We start from the raw sequence: 7,500 nt of genomic DNA on the forward strand, positions 1-7,500 counted from the left end.
CACACACACACACACACACACACACACACACACAAACACACCACTCTCCTTTGTCCATGTCAGATGGGCTAATGAAGAAATGCGCACTCAGCAGGATCGTGATGCTGTGGCAGCGGGATGGTTTGGTTGCCGTGGCAGCATAATTAGGTGGGTGGTTACTGTGGCAGCAGGGGGTGGAACACGACGTATCGCTCTTCTAGGAAACAGCAGCCAGTTGGAAGTAAACGAGCTGACCCTGGTGCTCTGTTTCACTCTCTCTTTCTCCAGCTCTGTCCTCTTTTTATATTTAAAAAAGATTTGGAGGACACAGCTGTTTTGACTCTGGGTTTGTTTGCAGGTTACCAGTGCGAGTTTGATCCCTCTCATCCCCCCTACCCCACCCCTACAGGCCTCCCTGAAAACTGTTTTTATTACTTACTACATATGATCCAGTGTTCTTATCCAAAATCTCACTTAATGAAGTTGCTAATAGATCGGAGGTTTTAGCAGCTTGTTAGAGACTTCCTCTGGTCCAGATGGCTCAGATGAATGGCTCCTCTAGACTTTCCACATTTGATTTGGACTTAATAGTAATAATAATAATAATACATTTTCTTTATGTAGTGCTTTACATGGTACTCAAAGACACTTTACAGTAAAACCAGCACATTTAGGATATTAAAAACTCATTCGCAATAAAATCAACACATAAAACGAGCCTATTAAAAGCAATTAAAAACGATAAAACCACTATCAGCGGAGAAATGTCAGATTATTATATGTGGAAAGCTAATCTGAAGAAGGTGTGCCCAGGTCAGTACAGTCACGGGTGTGTATGGGAAGGGACGGAGGGGGCAGCAATGGCGAAAGCTCTGTCCCACCAGGTGACAGGCGGGGGGGGACAGGAATGTATATACATTTCTATATACATATGGATTACCTGGAGAATACCTACAGTAATGTATCCAAATCTTTGAATACAGAGTCATTCGGGGTGTTTGTGGATCTCATACAGTTGTATTGATAACTTTACAGCTGTTTTTCTTCTGTAATAATTATGTATATGTAATTTGGATTTTAAATTGAAAATGGATCAAAATGTGCTTTTGAAATCATAAGTAGGATAGGCAATTTCCGCCAGTATTTTTTCAGTTCAGTGACATATTTCACAGCCCATAAGTTGTCTGTTTGTGGTGTCACACGTCACTACCTGAAGTATTTATGCCTTGCAAGTGTTCATTCAATAAACTGCTTCCCATACGCATTTGAATTTCTATATTCTGTTACCTTGCAATAAGCTATGTATTTGTATTTGTAATGAATACATATTTCACACATTTTCTTTTGTACAAACAGTATCGTGTTGCTTCCATCCCTTATGAACAGCATCCGGTGTTGTAAAGAGAAATCGGCCGTGTTGACTGATGTTGATTTCCACTCTCACGCCCCTCCCCGCCCCTCCCCCCGCAGTCTTGTACTAGTACACCCTGTCTTGTATTCATCCCTCTGTCCTTCATTATTGCTTCATTATCTCTTGCTGTTGTCCTCTGGTCCGTTCTCCGTCTCGTCCTCCCTTCCCGCAGCCTCTCTGTATTTCCTTTGACAAAATGTTATGGGCTTTTTAATTGTAAGTCAATTTAATACAGCTGCTGAATATATTGCCTTTTTCTCCCGCTCGCTCTCTCTCTTTCTCTCTCACTCTGTTTGTGTGTGTGTACGTGCGTGTGTGTGTGTGTGTGTGTGTATGTGTGTGTGATGCCATTACAGCTTATTGGTGATTCTTTCTACTGCTGAAACTGCTATTTCAGCTTGCTCTCCATCTTATTAGTCCATCCTAACAATAACAGGAACCGTGTAAGGTCCAAAACTGAAGAAATTAAAGAAATGGTATTAATTTGCCAAGCAGCAAGTAGTAGTGATGTTTGACTAAATATTGCAATGGTATTCTTCATTAACCACAGCATTTGTCCATAATGTAAGGCTTACATCAGGCTTCTATACAGTATGTCTTAAGCTATATTTTAGTAGTTATCTTTCCAAAATGAAATGCATGAAGCCTCAACACAGGGACAGAGATTTCCTGTTAATCAGAGGTCCATTCCACTGGACACTTGACTTTTCTGAGGTCTCGCAATTTGTAATGTTGTTTGGAAAAATGTCCGCCACTTGAATTTCAACTTCACCATTACTAATGAACTGCAGGCCACAAATGCATTCCTTTCTTTGTTAAGACATGTACAGACAGCGTTTACCCTGTCCTGTTCCTTTAACTCCAACTCAACTTGTTGATTGGCTCCTGTTGTATATGGTTAAGATTTTAATACCATGTTATGAGTTTTTGCAGGTGGACAAAGGGAATGTTTTGTTTCAAGATCACTAGATTATTATTATGATTTGGAGAAGTGATCTCATAAAAATCCCACCACTGACCTACGCCTATTGATCTCTCTGTCCCTAACAGTAGGAGTCTGGAGGTTCATTCATCTATCAGTCAATAAATCAATTAATCAATCCATTTTATTTGTCACATGTAATTAGGTCTGGGTACTGAACTTCGATGAACCAAATTGCCTCCTTAGTATGGATTATCGGAAAAATGCCTCGTCATTCAATACTCAAGTTTAAAACTTAAAGATCCTGTGACATGGTGCTCTTTGGATGCTTTTATATAGACCTTAGTGTCCCTAATCCTGATCTGGTCTTTTTAATAGACCTTATGTGAGCCCTACTCTGTTGTCTGAAGTCTCCTTTTATATAGACGCTATGTCCCCTAAATCTGTATCATATCTTCGTTTATTAGCCTTAAGGTCCCCTAATACTGTTCTGAAGTCTCTTTTATTAGACCTTAGTGGTCCCCTAATACGTTCTGAAGTCTCTTTTATATAGACCTTATGGTCCCCTAACTGTATCTGAAGTCTCTTTTATATAGACCTTAGTGGTCCCCAAATACTGTATCTGAAGTCTCTTTATATAGACCTTAGTGGTCCCCTAATATGTATTTCAATCTCTTTATATAGACCTTAGTGGTCCCAATACTGTATCTGAAGTCTCTTTATATAGACCTTAGTGGTCCCTTAATACTGTATACGAAGTCTTCTTTATCCTTAGTGTCCGTATACTGTACGAATCTCTTTTATATGACCTATGGTCCCCTAATACTGTATCTGAAGTCTCTTTTATATAGACCTTAGTGGTCCCCAATACTGTATCTGAAGTCTCTTTTATATAGACCTAGTGGTCCCCTAATACTGTATTCAAGTCTCTTTTATATAGACCTTAGTGGTCCCCTAATACTGTATCTGAAGTCTCTTTTATATAGACCTTAGTGGTCCTTAATACTAGTTCTGAAGTCGCTAGCCTTAGTGGTCCCTAAGACGTATCTGAAGTCTCTTTATATAGACCTTGTGGTCCCTAAACTGTACTGAAGTCTCTTTATAGACCTTAGTGGCCCCAATACTGTACTGAAGTCTCTTTTATATAGACCTGGTGGTCCCCTAATACTGTATCTGAAGTCTCTTTTATATAGACCTTAGTGGTCCCCTAATACTGTATCTGAAGAATATATTATATATATATATATATATATATATTATTATATATATCTTCATCACTGTTTAGATAGACCTGTTGACTCTGCTCTATCACACCAGTATTACTTCATCAGCACCGCTTACTTTATCATGTCATTATGTCTTCAAATACTCTGCATACTGTAGTTTATCATTTTATTCTGTTCTATTTTTGGTTTCTTATTATTTATTTGTGTTCCTTTCCATACTTATCTGTAGTTATTTCTGTTAATTCTCTTGTACTGCTGCAACAACCGTATTTCCCCTATAAAGGTGTATCTTATCTCATATCAGTGTAACTGCCATAACAGCCTTGTTATTGGTGTAATTAAAAAAAATGGTCAGCCAATCTCAGTTTTCATTTGTTTTGGACAGGTGTTGGAAACTGTGAAGGGGAAGTGTTAGGGGGCTACAGCACGAATGTGTGTCAAATTTAATTTATATTAAATGTCTGGTAGAAGAGGATACAGCGTGAATATGTGTCAAATGTAATTAATAAGTAACGTCTGGTGGAAGCCAACGTTTTTGTTTTTCTCTATGTACATCCCTTCTGCTTTCATGTCTACTCTCTCTTTTCAGCCCATCCTCCACATCATCCCTCTCCCTCCTCTCCTTCATCTTTCCTTCGCTGATATCGCTTCCCCATCCTGTGTTTGAAGTAATCGGGTCTCAGCAGTGGGAAGTGCTAAGTGAAGTTAAAGAGAGGAGGCAGCGAGGAGGTGGGCGGGAGCGGCGAGTGCTAATTGCTCCCGTCTCACATCTTCAAAGATGAAACTGATGTGAAACAGTTTGGGGTTTCTGTTATTCCAGAGGGCTTCGCTTACATTAACACATTTGGAAAGGATGGCGTTGGTGTAAGTCCTGTGTCGGCACTAGACCTAAATGGATGCACGGGCATTTTGAGTAATGGTCGGCTGTTTTTCTTCTTCATCACACCCTTCAGTTCAACTGAAATCAGTATTTTTTCCATTTTTAAGTCTGTGCTCAGAGTATTTTAGCCACATGTGAACAAGTAATTGATTTTAAAGTCAGAATAGTGAGAAAAAAATCAGAATCCTGAGAATAAATTAAATGTGGGTTCAACAACAAACTCATTTCAGACTGTAGATTGAGAAGAGATTGGAAGGAGAAGGGATTTGAAAGGATGACGTGATGCATTAGTACTGCTGTTATTTATATTTCTTCTTTCACACCCCTCCGTGCTGCATGAGTCACTGTTCCAGCCACAGAAGTAGCAACACATAATTATTTATCAGAAGGTGTCACATCTCATTAACTGAAGATATCCATATCCATCAGCTTCTTTTTCTGAAAGTCTATTTATTTTTAATGCCTATCTTACATCTTTAAGACAGTTGGTTCAGCACCATGGGAAGCCCTGCATTGTAGATTTACCCTGTATGAATAACTCATATGGCTGATTAAAAAAAAACAACTCCAAGCTCAGTTAGTTGTCTATGTAGTGTTTTCTAGACATCACAGACCAGCAGCCAGAGTTTTCAGAAAGAGCTGTGAGTCACTTTTTCTCCACTGGACAAAGTTTCACTGCATTGCTCTCTCCATCTTCACATACAACCCAAAGCCTCGACAACTTCACAGCCTTGTTCTCAGGTCTTTTCCGGCTCATTTGGGCACATTTTGGAAGAACCCAACTGAAGGCAGAAAGGAGATGTACACCAGTGAAGAAAATCAATCGCTCAATATTTAATGATGTAGCCACCAGCCGGTATCCAAAGGGCTTTACATCAAGGAACAAGAATTTAAAAAAGCGTACAGTGAAATCCAAAAAGAATAAAACATAACATCAGAAAAGGTTAGGTAAAAGCAGGAGGAAGAAAGGAAAATGTCACAGCACTACTATGTACACTGAAAAAAATTAGAAGTGCAGCACATTTGTTTTCCCCCCATTTTTCATGAGATCTAAGACTTTTTCAATGCACACAAAAGGCCTATTTCTCTCAAATATTGTGCACAAATCTGCTAAACATTAAATATTGGTTAGTCAGCACTTCTTCTTTGCCAAGATAATCCATCCACCTCACAGGTGTGGCATATCAAGATGCTTATTAAACAGCATGACTACTGTGCAGGTGTGCATTATACCGGCAACTCTAAAATATGCTGTTTTATCACACAGCACAATGCCACAAATGTCGCAAGTTTTTTGGGTGGAAATGACATGGTGAATTGAATGTTCATTTCTCCACCACAAGCCATCTCCAAAGGTGTTTCAGAGAATTTGGCAGTACATCAAACCGGACTCACAACCGCGGACCACGTGTAACCACACCTACCCAGGACGTTGACATCCAGCATCTTCACCTCCGAGATCGTCTGAGACCAGCCAACCGGACACCGGCGGCTACAATCGGATTCCATAACCAAAGAATTTCTGCACAAACCGTCGGGAACAGTCTCAGGGACGCTCATCGGCATGCTCGTCATCCTCATCGGGGTCTCAACCTGAATGCAGTTTGTCGTTGTAACCGACTTGAGTGTGCAAATGCTCAAATGTCACTTTGGAGAGCTGTTCTCTTCATGGATGATTCGCGCTTTACACTGTACAGGGCAGATGGCAGACAGCGTGTATTGCTGATGTCAACGTTGTGGATGGAGTGGCCCATGGTCGCGGTGGGGTTATGGTATTTGAAGGCGAATCTAATGGACAATGAACACAGGTGCATTTTATTGATGCATTTTGAATGCACAGAGATAGACAGGCAATACCGTTCTAAAATTAGGTTCTTCGGTAACTGCAAGGAGCTGTTGTGCTCCTTAAGAGTTAATATCTTTGCCAAATACGCAGCAGCCAGGCCATTAAAGGTGCACTAGGATTTCCTGTATGGTCACTTCTGTTGACGTTCCAAAACAGAGCAAGCTCGCCCCTCCCCCCATGTTTACATAACTGTCACGACTAACTGACTAACTGCCACTAACCCCATCTCCTCCCCCAACCATCTTCTCGGTGACTAGCTGCAACGTGGTTTGTTATGGTTTGGTGCACAGCCTGCGCCTCTAATGTATGTTTGACGTTCATGATCCCTGTGTCCCTCTGTCTTTTTCACTGTGTATTCAGGGACCAGGCAGCTAGCGGATCAAGGAGAGATGCCTACAATTTTACACAAAAATGGAATTGAAACCATGCAGGAACTCATAGTGCACCTTTAACAGCCTTAAAATCATAAAATTGATTCTAAAATGCACCGGGAGCAAATGGAGAGTGTAAAGAACGGAGGTAATGTTTGCCCACCTGAAGGGTATTTTTAAAAGTTTTCCTGAAATAACTGCAAGTTACGTTGAAGTCAAACCTTGACCCCTGACGTGGTTCCTGTCATCCTTGGTCTCCTCAATTCAGTTCAATTTTATTCATAACATCAATTCATAACAACAGTTATCTCAATACACTTTACAGATAGAGTAGGTCTAGAACTATAATTTACAAGGACCCAACTGTTCTAGTAGTTCCCTGTAGAGCAAGCAAGGGTGCAACAGCCGCAAGGAAAATCTCCCTTTTAGGAAGAAACCTGGGACAGACCCATGCTCTTGGTTGTTGGTGTTTGACGGCCGGTTAGGGGTGTGATGAATAGTGGCAATAACAGTCACAGTAAAAGATAATGGAACAGTGACTAGAAAAAGTAGTTTGTAGTGGTTTATGGCAATGCAGGGCACTGCATGGTGTTGCAGGGCACAGCCGGACGTTGCAGGACGTAGCAGGACGTAGCAGGATGTAGCAGGACGTAGCAGGGCACTGCAGAGCATAGTTGGATGTAGCAGGGCATCGCAGGACTTGTTGCTGGACCGTGGCGAAAGCTGCAACCATGATTTAGGTACCACCCTAATCTAAGGGTGGGTGAAAAAGAAGAGAAGGACGTTTCAACGTGTTCCTCCTCCCCTGTCCCAACCAAATGCATGATGCAGATCACCCGCCAGAACATCCCTTTTTTTTTTAATG

At 40.9% G+C, this 7,500-nt stretch overlaps 1 protein-coding gene across 1 annotated transcript in view; it reads left to right on the forward strand.

Annotated features, from left to right (window-relative positions):
- Positions 1–7,500, forward strand: part of dok4 (docking protein 4) — a 120,947-nt gene that overhangs the window by 65,492 nt on the left and 47,955 nt on the right. The window lies entirely within an intron of this gene.

This window comes from Etheostoma spectabile, chromosome 15, assembly GCF_008692095.1.
Source record: "Etheostoma spectabile isolate EspeVRDwgs_2016 chromosome 15, UIUC_Espe_1.0, whole genome shotgun sequence".
NCBI classification, from domain to species: Eukaryota; Metazoa; Chordata; class Actinopteri; order Perciformes; family Percidae; genus Etheostoma; species Etheostoma spectabile.